The sequence below is a fragment of the Ambystoma mexicanum genome, chromosome 4p (genome assembly GCF_040938575.1).
Source record: "Ambystoma mexicanum isolate Mex_15411 chromosome 4p, UKY_AmexF1_1, whole genome shotgun sequence".
Classification (NCBI taxonomy): Eukaryota; Metazoa; Chordata; class Amphibia; order Caudata; family Ambystomatidae; genus Ambystoma; species Ambystoma mexicanum.
In genome coordinates this window covers 551,699,747-551,712,399 of record NC_090927.1, presented here as the reverse complement: position 1 = coordinate 551,712,399, position 12,653 = coordinate 551,699,747, and positions in this window count along the sequence as shown.

The window sequence follows — 12,653 nt, the reverse complement described above, 5'->3', positions numbered from 1 at the left end:
TGCCCTTGTCAGTCCCTTCGCGGTCCGCTTCGCGGAGGGAAATGGTTATGTGCCAGAGGCTCACCAGAGCACACGCCTCACAGCACACGCCTCCAAAGGAAAGTGAGAAAATACTGCGCTCTCGAACAGCGCTCACTGCTCACACTGCTGACTGCCCTTGTCAGTCCCTTCGCGGTCCGCTTCGCGGAGGGAAATGGTTATGTGCCAGAGGCTCACCAGAGCACACGCCTCTCAGCACACACCTCCAAAGGAAAGTGAGAAAATACTGCGCTCTCGAACAGCGCTCACTGCTCACACTGCTGACTGCCCTTGTCAGTCCCTTCGCGGTCCGCTTCGCGGAGGGAAATGGTTATGTGCCAGAGGCTCACCAGAGCACACGCCTCTCAGCACACGCCTCCAAAGGAAAGTGAGAAAATACTGCGCTCTCGAACAGCGCTCACTGCTCACACTGCTGACTGCCCTTGTCAGTCCCTTCGCGGTCCGCTTCGCGGAGGGAAATGGTTATGTGCCAGAGGCTCGCCAGAGCACACGCCTCTCAGCACACGCCTCCAAAGGAAAGTGAGAAAATACTGCGCTCTCGAACAGCGCTCACTGCTCACATGTAATAAGTCATTACAAAATACTAATACTAACATGCTATTTTCTTTTATCACAGAAATTAACAAGAAAAACATGGACTCCCGTTACTAGACCAAACAGTAAGTATACAATAATAAGGAGAACCATAGCAGCATATCACATCCATAGTATCTAATACCTTTGTTCCTTATACATTTGTTTTTCACCCAAAGTTATAAGCAAATATGAATGTGATATGCTGCGATAGTTGTTGCCAGGGCATAGAGTCTTGGGTGCATGGCCAAATGGCCATGCACCCAAGACTCTATGCCCTGGCAACAACAATCAGGCATATAACATCCATAGAGTCAACCATTTCAACTATGGTCTATGGAAACTTTTAATGGTCGCGGACATTATGAGTGTTCTTAGAACACTTTTAACTTGCCAGCGAACAATACGGACAGCGTTTTCAGGACACCCCCTACGAACATTTCAGAACAACGCAATAGTTCTTAGAACACTTTCAACTTGACAACGAACAATACGGACAGTGTCCTCAGGACACCCCCATTTTGTTTATTTGCGAACATTTCAGGACACTGCGTGTGTTCTTAGAACACATTCAACTTTCCAGCGAACATACGGACTACGCCTTCAGGACACCCCCTACGAACATTCCAGGACACCGCAAGTGTTCTTAGAAACGTCTTCAGAACACCCCCATTTTGTTTATTTGCAAACATTTCAGGACACCGCGAGTGTTCTTAGAACACATTCAACTTGACAACGAACAATACGGACAGTGTCCTCAGAACACCCCCATTTTGTTTATTTGCGAACATTTCAGGACACTATGAGTGTTCTAAGAACACATTCAACTTGACAGAGAACAATACGGACAGCGTCCTCAGGACACCCCCATTTTGTTTATTTGCGAACATTTCAGGACACCGCAAGTGTTCTTAGAACACATTCAACTTTACAGAGAACAATACGGACAGCGTTCTCAGGACACGCCCATTTTGTTTATTTGTGAACATTTCAGGACACCGCGAGTGTTCTTAGAACACATTCAACTTGTCAGCCACAACCCCATTCATATTTGCGAACATTTCAGGACACAGCCAGTGTTCGACAACTTCTTCAGAACACCCCCATTTTGTGGATTTGCGAACAATTCAGGTCACCGCGAGTGTTCTTAGAACATATTCAACTTGACAACGAACAATACGGACAGCGTCCTCAGGACACCCCCATTTTGTTTATTTGCGAACATTTCAGGACACTGCAAGTGTTCTTAGAACAGTTTCAGTTTGCTTGCGAACAAAACGGACACATATTGAGTCTTCAGAACACCCCCCATTCAGTTTATTTAGAACATTTCAGAACACCTGTGATGTCCGCAGACAAATCGAACACAAAAAGAATGTCCAACACATAAAAAACACAACTTTCATCCTATCTCATACACTCCCACTCTCCCCAAACACTCCTACACACCAACACACTCTACTAAATACAAATTTTGAACAAAGTTTCACCAAGCTGTCCGCGGACGACCGCGAATCCAAGATGGCACGCGCTACCGAAAATCTGACACGCTTCACGCTCCACGCCGTCCAATCGGCGAACACGTTGCATGTCGCAAGCCGATTGGCCAATCAGGACACTGTCCGCGGACCTACTTTTTGGTCATTTTAAAAAAAAACTACTGGACAGATTTTCACCAAATTTGCAAAACACGCTTTCGGGACCAAGCCGCTGCTCCTGGTCCAAATTTGGTGAAAATCCGTCCAGCGGTTTGGGCTGTAGACGCGAGCCAATTTGTTTTCCCATTCAGTCTATGGGAAAAAAAAAGTTTTGGGACCCCCCCTATAACTTTGCCCCCCCTGAACGAATCCTCACCGAACTTTGCATACAAATTCAGAGTGACCCACATACTCTTTATGCAAAGTTTGGTGAGGATCCGTCCAGGGAGAGCAAAGTTATAAGCCGCCCAAAAAGTGTTCTTCCTATAGAAACACCAACTTAACCATAACTACATGGCCACTAGCATGGCCATGTAATATATATATATATATATATATATATATATATATATATATATATATATATATATATATATATATATATATATATATATCAATTTTCAATGTTACCCTTTTAATGGTTGCATCTTCAAATTCAACAGATCATTTTTGCATATTTTGCCACTTTTACCCACAAATCAATCACAGTATTTGGATATCCTTGACACTAATGGACAGAACACAAAGGACATATAACACATATCATGCACATGCACTGCCTGCGCGCTTCTTCTTCCCGTCTGTTCTTTTCACCACCCCTTCCCCATTTCGCCTAGTCTTCTCATTCACTCCCCACCTCTTACACCCTGTTACTCGTTTCCAAGAATTCTTTGGTACCTAGAAAAAGAATGTTCTAAATAACTACTCAGAGTCTCCTCAATATACAAGACTCCTACTGTTTTCTCCGGCTCTTCACTTATTTATTCTGCACTGGACGGGACAATGCTACGCAGCGCCGCCTTCCACCCCGTTCGGGCTAGGATACCACTTCTCTTTTTCTCTTCACTTATCACAAAAACCTAATGGTTATATAAAGGACAGATCAGAAAAGCCTCATCATCACTCACACAGGCCCTACTACTCTTCCCTATAACCCATTACCACCTGTCCCCACTGTTTCCCCCTTACCTTTCCTAGTAACCTTTGCAACTGGCACTCACGTGTTCAGTCAGGTGACTCGAGGGTCACCGCTCGCAGTCCGACCCCAGTCAGGCTCGCACCCCAACCAAGCCGTGGCCCACCTCGGCGAGCAGCTTTTCAGTCAGGTATTCGTCAACCAGGAACCCTTGACCCTTCTTCGTAGTGCGCACAGGCTGGTCGGCGCAGAGGCGATGGTTTTGCTGGGTGGCATCCCGGATCTCGCCGCACGGCGCCGGCCTCGAGGCACCTCTCCGATCACGTCGCAGGGAGTCACCAAATGTTTGTGCCCTCAATGACTTATACGTGTAAAAATGAATAAAACAGACACTCCCCGGACAGGGAATAAGGCACAAAAGAGCAGGCTGCGAGAGTTCAAGGAAAAGTTTATCTAGATCTCTGAGAGCGCTCTGACCACATCAAGGTTACAGCGCATTTATATAGGCACATTGGCATATCTAACATATGATGCTTCGTTGGTATGTGGCATTTGTTAGTGTTGGGCACGATATACTGCAGCAGGGGTCTAATGTTAGTTGAGGGACACAGGGTTAGAATGGCAATAAGTTTCAACTGGCGAGGGTAAGAGGGCAAGGACACTTTTGTGGAGAAGGACGAGCTATGTGCTCGGCTCATGTTGGTTCACATGCAGGACAGTGATCTCAGAGGAAAAGAGATGTGTTACATTTACTATTTTTGCAAGCGTCTCTGGCTTCAGCATGAGAATGGAGCTGCAGAGTTTTCTAGTCAGAGTGGGAACGAGGGTGGGGGCCCTGTGCTCCGGGCTGCTGCGGCGGGGAAAGGGAGAGAGGCATTTTGTACTATCGCAGTGAGGCCTGGTCACCAAGATGGAGTCGAAAGGCGGTACAAAAAATGGATGCCCCATGTCCTGCTCAGTGGTCACATCTATGCAAATGTAACCCAAAGTTAACATCTCATAAGGGCGAGCGGCATACCCACCACTGGAGGCACTTGGTCCAAGTTTTGTACTGAGAAGTGATGGTAGGGAGGGGCCCATTGGCCCCTCGCTCCCACACAGGTTCTTCTGCGTGTTGCTGTTCATTGTGCAACACCTAACAATGAGACACTAAAGGAGTAATTTAATGACGCCTGGACCTAACTCCACTGAAGCCTTCTAGACAATAAACGACAAAAAAGGGGCCAGTTATCATTCTCATGTATAAACTCAATCCTTTCTACCAAACCTCGGTCCATGGACCGAATAGGAACCGAGTCATGAGTTGTGAAACATATCAAAGTATCATTTATTCAAAAGAAACACACAATATAGATGTCACCATTAATAAAACAAACATCACATTAAAAAAGTGTAAAACGTAGTGCACTTTTTCTAAAACATACAGTACAAAACAATTATAAATGCTCAAAATCAGTCTAAAAAACAAATAAAAACCACGTGCCTTGGTGTCACCTGTACACCTCAATACTCCTGCCTATACAAATATACCCAGTACAATTTGTAATTAACAACACAATATACCCAGTGTATAGCAACATTATGGTTGGTAGCACCTCAAAAAGACAACCATTGTTTGTTTTCAGAGGTTACCTATTAATGTTTTGTCAGCTAATCGTGTACCCTTCTAACTGCTACTAGAGTAACTGTAACCACTCGCTTGGTTAATGAACAGCACCTTTCAAGCTCAGGGATTTTATGCCCGACATGTTTCGTTCATACAAATTAATGGCAATGATTCTATGAACTTCTTCAGGGGATCCAAAAATGCCCACTATACACATTTAACAAAACTGCACAGGAAGCGCTATTGAACTGCCATGGAGGTGAGGTCAATTAAAGCGTTGAATCCACTTTCAATTTATGAAGACCTGATGTATACACAACCAGCAAAAAATGCCAACATGTGGTCAATACAACATGGTTCTGGTAATAAGGGGAGCGTCTCATCTGTAGACGGTTAACACATTCACAACAGAAGGAGAGAGGGGTTTAGCCCAACCTGCTGGAAAACCATACGCCGGTACAGCGTGTAATCCTTGGATAGCACCAATTCACTCGGGACCGCGACCCTGTCGCAGGACTCGGGTTGCAGTTCCAAAACGAAGTCAAAAACTTCTGCCCGGTTGGTCCATGTGTAGTATTTCTCCTTCACGCGGCTCCCAATGGTCTGTTCATTGTGAAACATTGTTTGGTACTGTGTAAAGTTTACGTCTGTTATAGTGCTTTCATTTGCTTTGAAAGCATCTTCATAAGTGTCATACATATCCAGTAACTTTTCTTCTTTTCTCCGTGGTTTAAAAATTTGTAGCAGGGACATGTAATACAGTTCTTTATGTTGAGGAGTTTTTAATGACACTTTGATATGATTAATTAAGCTGCGTTTGGCAAGTTTCACTAAGATGCCTTCACAATTTGCAACTCTATATCTACCTTTCTTTTCATCTGGTTTAATATTATTTTTGTATGTGAAGTTTTGGGCTACGTGTTAGAGACACATGGTTTCCAAAGTGGTACTCCTATTTGGGTAGTATGTGTCTAGTAAATTGTTTTTCAAAATGTCTTGGCTGTTGGGATAATTTTTGGCTATTGTTTCTATGTCCTCATATGATTTGAGAACTCTTTTTCTAGATTTAGCAGGACCAAGACTTAGCCATACTATATTGCCAGATTTTCCATACAAGGTCGTACCGGTTAAACGGTCTGCAGCTTCATAGCAGCCACATTCTCTATGAGAGAGCATTTTTATGCCTAAGCTGTACAATTTCTGTGATATTGTTTTGTCAGATGACATATCATTCTTGAGGTCCTGAAGCTCTCTTTTATCTGCTTTGGTTAAGTAGGCTGTAACATATCGTGCAACTGCAGTGGAATTTTCTGCAATGTACTGCACATCTACGTTTGCATTCCATACAAGGGCAATGATTGTATTTTAATCATTGATGTATTTTGATTCTTCTGTTCTTTTAATGTAATATGTGTTCTTAGGTGTTTTAACTTTGACACTATGTCTGACTGAAGACACGAAGTTGTTTACTTGACCTGTTGTTGAAACTGGTCTAGGGAAACCAAAGCAGCATTTGGTGTAGTATTCCCCTTTGTTTTTATATTTGCGACAATATTTCCCACACTCGTGTCTTTGAAATTGTAAAATTGCATGAAGGCCACTATGTTTTGTTTGTGAAGGGATTACACAAGTGACATATTTTTGGATGATCTGCAAAACAGTGGCATCACTGCCCTGACCAAATTCAGGAGCATCTTTAATACCATGTGGATGTGTGGTGCTCCTCTGGCTTGGTATTCTTTTCTCCAAAATAAGTGTTGAACTTCTCCGAGGGGAGGAACAGTTTTATTACAAATAAAGTGTAGCATAGCAATGAAGCGATGATGGAAATATCTTGATATATTTACAGGATCTAGAGAGCAGAGTTCTCCTGGTGTTTTTATATCTATGTTTGTTTTGTTTTTGTTTGCTATGAGTAGGACCTCGTGTAAATCTCCCCATTCATATTATGCACAACTTAATGTAACAAACCAAGTGGGTGGGCCAAGGTTTCTTATCATACAGCATACATCTCTGTGACGTCAGAACCAGTATTCTTTTGTACCACGCATGTTTGCTAAATGATTTGCAATACTTGACTGTAAAAACTCATCTTTTTCGTGCACTTTTTGTAATAATTGCGTAGCTGACATATTTTGAAAATGGGTACCTGATTTTAATGTGTGTGCAACTCCGTAGCATATAGTTGCTAGTTCACTTTCATGTTTTGTCTGAATCTGGGGACATCAGAATACATTTGTAAAGAGTGATATTCTGATGCTGTTATCTGTGTGGGTCTATCATAGTACCTTCCTCCTTTTCCAGTAGGAAAGAGTAGAGGAAAGGCCCGTGCTGCTATACATTTTTCCCATATGCTGATTGGAGATCCTTTGGCTTGTCGCATTTGGTACATTTCCAGTGCATCACCTATAATGTCTTTACAGTGTAAAGGATGAATTGTATAATGGTCTAAAATATTGGATTCTGTAGCAGGATTTAGAAGTTGAAATTGACCAGTTTCTGGTGACTCTTGAATTATTTCAATGGTTTCTCTCAGGTTTTCTTCAATATTAATTTCATTGTTGTTCTCTAGGTATTGCAGGGCTTGTCTAACTTTATGTATGTCTAGGAGTTGTTGCCAATTTATTTTGTCTTTTGTAGGTACGCCATTTACTAAGACAATTAAAGATTGAAATATTGGCTGTTGCACTCCTAGAGTGTGTACATTTTCTTTAAGATCTAATGCTAAATAAACTACTTTGCCACAAATGCCTTTCACTAATTCAGAGGTAGGTAATTTTGCTGTTTTTGGTTGAAAGCGTATTATTGCTTGTAATGGGTGCACTGTTTGAATTATGATGCTCTCATATAAATTGAGCTGTTGCAGGGATTTTGGTAGTAAAAATAATTGCAAGTTATTTGTGATAGCACATGAAGGATTGTGGTTGTTGTCAAGTTCTGCAGTGCAGTAACTGCAAAGTATTAAGGGATCAGTCATTTCATATTTGTTTGCTGCTATAAGGTAGAGAGCTAATTGGAACCATTTTGAATCTTCATTGTCTTCTATTTTGTACATTATGTCTACAGTTTTTGTGCTACCTTTATAGAAAGTCATGTGGCAAAACACACACACACACATGGTTTGGTACTTCAGCAGAAGTAGTTTTTAACTTTAGTATTTCTTTTTTGTATGTGTGTAATAGAAGGTTGCTATTTGTACAGTAGTTGCTAGTTTGTTGTAAAGCTAATGCATTTTGTCAATTGCTTTTACTTCAAAAATATTTTCTCTGGATGTGCTCTATTTCTTCGAATAGTTGTTTGGCTGTGCCATGTAGAAGATTGTTATTTAAATTGGCTAGTGCTAAAGCAGGACTTTTAGCATTGTAGAGTTTATGGACCAGATTTCTTATAGTTGAATTGTGTGTTGATATCATGTTGATATGAAGGTGCTCTTGCAAATAGGTCTTGAAATGTAGGCTAATGAATGTCCTTGTAGTCCTGTGTATTTGCGCACTGGACAGGCATCCATATTTTGTAGTAGTTTCTTTTTGAATTTGTCTTCGCTTTTCGCATTATTACATACTGATTGAGGAACTGGCGCAAAGATTTGACAGATTATTTGGCAATGTTATACATTGATGTGCACGACCATTTGTAGTCTGGACCTTTTGGTTCAGTGGATTGGAGAGGTGATACTGAGTTTTATGGGGATATTTTTGTGAGCAGAGTTTCCTGTTCCATAATGGTGTTATTAAGTTTTTCATACCCGCGTCCACTGCTATGTATGGCAATTGGGTTTGTTTGCTTTTGTTTATATGCTTCTTCATTAAAATATGGTTCTGTGCTCGTGGTGTGACTCCATTCACCTCCACAGATGTTTAAGAAGCTATTTTTGTTGACATACCGTTTATTGAGAAGTCTTTTTTGTAGTTTAGTAGTTAGTTTTGTTAGTGGTTTCAAAATGTTTAAAACTAAAATAAATAACTTCATTTTAAGAAGAATTGCACCTTCTATGAGAGCTTCTAAGATTAATTTTGTACTGTAGGTTTTAAGGGTTGTGCATGATTTCTCTCCTGTTTTTATAAGGTTCTGAAGGACTCTGTGGCGGAACATTTTCTTGTAAAAATTCTTTTTTTTGGTATGGTCAATTGCCACTACATCAATATGTATAGGTGCAGTGTTAGCAGTAGTCGTAGCAAGAGTGTTGTTAATCACTTTCTGTTTCTTTTTACATCTTGATAGAGGAGGCAACGTTTCTGTACTGGAAGCTTGTTTTGTTTCGCTTAATGACTGTATTCGCTGTTTTGTTTGAACTTTTTGTCCAAAATCCGAAAAGGATGGATGCTTATTTTGGACATTTTTATTTTGATTTGCTCTATTTCTGCGTTGCTTTCTACAGAGTTGCTTTTTGGTAGGCATTCTTTGGGGTCTGTTGGAGCAAAAAAGTAAGTGTGGGTTGGGCTGCTGTGCACTGTATGCGTGCTTTGTGCATGGGTGTCTGAGTATGATGGTCAGGATGTTTGTCGAGGTGTGTGATTGTGCAATGGCCAGCTACATCAAGTTGGGAAGGCTATTCTTGTATTTGTGTGTTACTATACTGGGCTTCAGATGACAATATGAAGTATGCAGTTTGTAAGGGGAAACACTAATACTAAATCTAATGGTAGAGGCTTAATACACTTGTTTATTCTACAATACTAAAATGTTAGTTGTTTGAGTAACAGTTAGAATAGTATGTTAGTGTTGTACTTACTTTTTTGTATGGAAAGCGTAGGTTTCTTCTAAGTTCTTGTTCGTACCTCAGACACTGCTGATTTTTCAGGAGAGTGGTCTTCACTGCAATTGTAAAAGAATGAAGTTAGTGAATATGTGTGTTTATAGCACTTTTGGTAATGTAGACATTGATTTTTTTGTTTTTGTAGTAGTAGTGTTTTCTGATAACTGAGCAGAGTATGCACATGCACTTTCCTTTGCCTGTGTGCATCCTGTATATTTTACTTAGAATCTGTTAGTTGAATATGCTTTACAAATGAGTATAATAGTAAACGTATAGAGCACACTTGTTTTTTTAAGGCTATGTTAATGGATGCTAGGAATAGAAGAAATAATCATATGCATTTTTTGCTATTTTTACAGGGTAAATGGCAGAGATTTTACAGAAAAGCAGCCAATGTATGCATTTGTGAAGTTGTGGGAAATAAAGCAGAAGGATTTGATGTAGAGGCAGTGGTGTTGTTTCAGCTGGGAGCCTTTCTAATGATATTGTCTGTCTGTGTGCATGAATGAAGATGCATGTACTCATCCTGGCTGTGTGTAATTTTATAACACACTAGACAGCCTTTTTCCCTAATTATACTGTTATTTCTCCCATCTTTTAATATGAAATAACATAATTTTAGCTAGCTGTGTGTGTAAACAAACATTTGGAGAGCAGACAGGTTTGCAAGTGACACTTGATCATAGCAGGTGGGAGAAATTACAGTAACTTCATTTTACAGTTTATATATGGTAAGTGGCAGTTACTCTGTTTATATGTATTCCTAGAAGAGCTGTACATGTACTGTGTAGAAAATATTCATACCTGTAGTCTGTGTTCATGCATGTGGATGTGCATGAATCTGCAAGTAGAAATCTTGGGGAGTTTTCAAAACTACTTGGATAGACGTTAATCACAATATTCAGGATTTTGCACATTGGACTTTCCTTCATTTTGTAATTTGCATGCCATGTGTCTTGGTACTTTCTAGGGGGCACCAGTGGAAGTACACTGACACAGCAGATCCAATCTTTCAAAAGATACTTTGTTAAATTAGCCATTGGCGGTATTAGCGAGCGCTCTCCTGACGACCCCTTGGTTTGCATTCACTGAGTTTTATAGTAGTTGTTACTGTAGGTCCTTTGCAGTCACAGCCCAATTGTACTGAGATTGATCAATAGTACATCTAAAGTGCTGATCTGTGATGATGGAGTTAGATGTAGAGTTCGTGGATGTGATTGGTGGATGGTTGTTTGAATGATTAATAGTAGTCAATGAGGAAATGGTTCAGAGTGTGAAGTGGAAGGGTAGAAGGGTTGCCCCAGTGTTACGCACTCTGCGGACACCGCGTCTGTCCGTGGACAGGGCGTGCCACATATGGGACTTATCAACATATCTGGAATGGAAATAGGACTGTAGGGATCAGCCAATCAGGTGTTGAGATGGTGTTTTGTGTTGAAAGAGGCTGTGTGTAGTGAAGATTGCTAGGTGTAGAAAGTCAGGGTGCTGGTGGTTGGGGATATGTATGTGCATGGTTTGTAGCAGTATGCTAAATGCAGGAATGTGGTAAACAATTTTGATGTTAAAGGAGTGGAGGTGGTGTGGAGCACTGTGCCTGGTTTCAATGTGCAGGGAATTGCACACGTTTGTGGAGATATAGGCAGGGTGAACAGTCCACATGTAGTTGTGTTGCACTGTGGTGCTTTGTGTTTGGGCTATGTCCGTGCCCCTACTTTGTTGAAAGATCTGGAACACTTGGTTCAGGTAGTAATGAAAATACTTCCAAATGCCAAGGTTATTTGTTCTGGTTTACCTAGAGCAATATGGGACAATAGTTTTGTTTTTTGTCCTCAGCAAAATATTGCTAGGTGTGCAATCAACCGAGGTATGTTTGCTTTCATGCTTAGAGCTGGCATGTTCTTTTGTAATAATGAGAACATTGATTCTGGTAATGTTGTTTATTTTAAAGAAGATGGCATGTCTTTGGGCCTCATTACACGGACGGCGGTAAGGGTTTACCGGTACCGGTAAGGGCACCGGTACCGGTAAACCCTTACCGCCTTACTACGAGGTGCCTTTGCGGGTAGGTACTTTAACACCTGCTGAGGATAAGAATCCCTTGTACAGACCTTTCATAAAAAGTAAATGCACATGTGATGTCATCAGTGATGTCATCAATGACATTTGTGATGTAATCTTTGAAGTCCTGGGTGTTAATCTTAGCAGTGCATGGTGGTGGTGCGAGTTATGGTTGCTCAGTTTACCATAACTGGTGAATTTCAGGGTTTTTTCGTTTTACTTGGAACCATAGCGTCCCTTTAACACAGTTTTTTTCACTGAATATAAATATATACATATAAGCAATGTTCCCTCTAAGCTGTGCGCATGTGCGCTTGCCCACCTTCCTTCTGGGTGCCACTCAGAAGATTATTAGCAGCGCACACCGACAATTCTCACCTATTCAAAAAGATTTAATAAGGCAGAAGCCACAGCAATTACCTGAAATGTTCTTTCTCTTAAAATAAGCAACTAGTCTTGATGTTCTGCTAATTTACATTACACAACTATGTACCTGAACTCCCTAACAGCAAAATACAAAACAAGAGGTTAAAAACTAACATGAAAAACTGGCTCCATGAACAGAACAATCTAACCAAGATATGCCTGCATACATTAACCAACAATTTTCCCTCCCCACCCATGACTCTGACCTAAACCTGACCTGACTCTACCAGACTTTTACCGTATGAGTCGAACTTCTGCCCTAGAGTAAATTACGATACTACCGAACAACCTTGACTCTTCCTCTCTTGGCTCTGCAAAAGGTTAGCAGATGTGTACCTATATTCACTTGTTTTATGTTTGTTGGAACATGAATAACTTTCACGCGCCAGGATTTCTGTTACTCATTGTGCCTTACCAAAAGTGTCACCCACACTTTATAATCGAACTACCAGCTCAAATATCGGATACTGACTGTAAGCAGGCTACATGGATGTGTAACCAAATCCCATACTTCCTCTTCTTTGTACATATGTCACCCAAGTGCTTTGAAGCAGTCCCCTTGTAAGTTAACGCATCATAAAA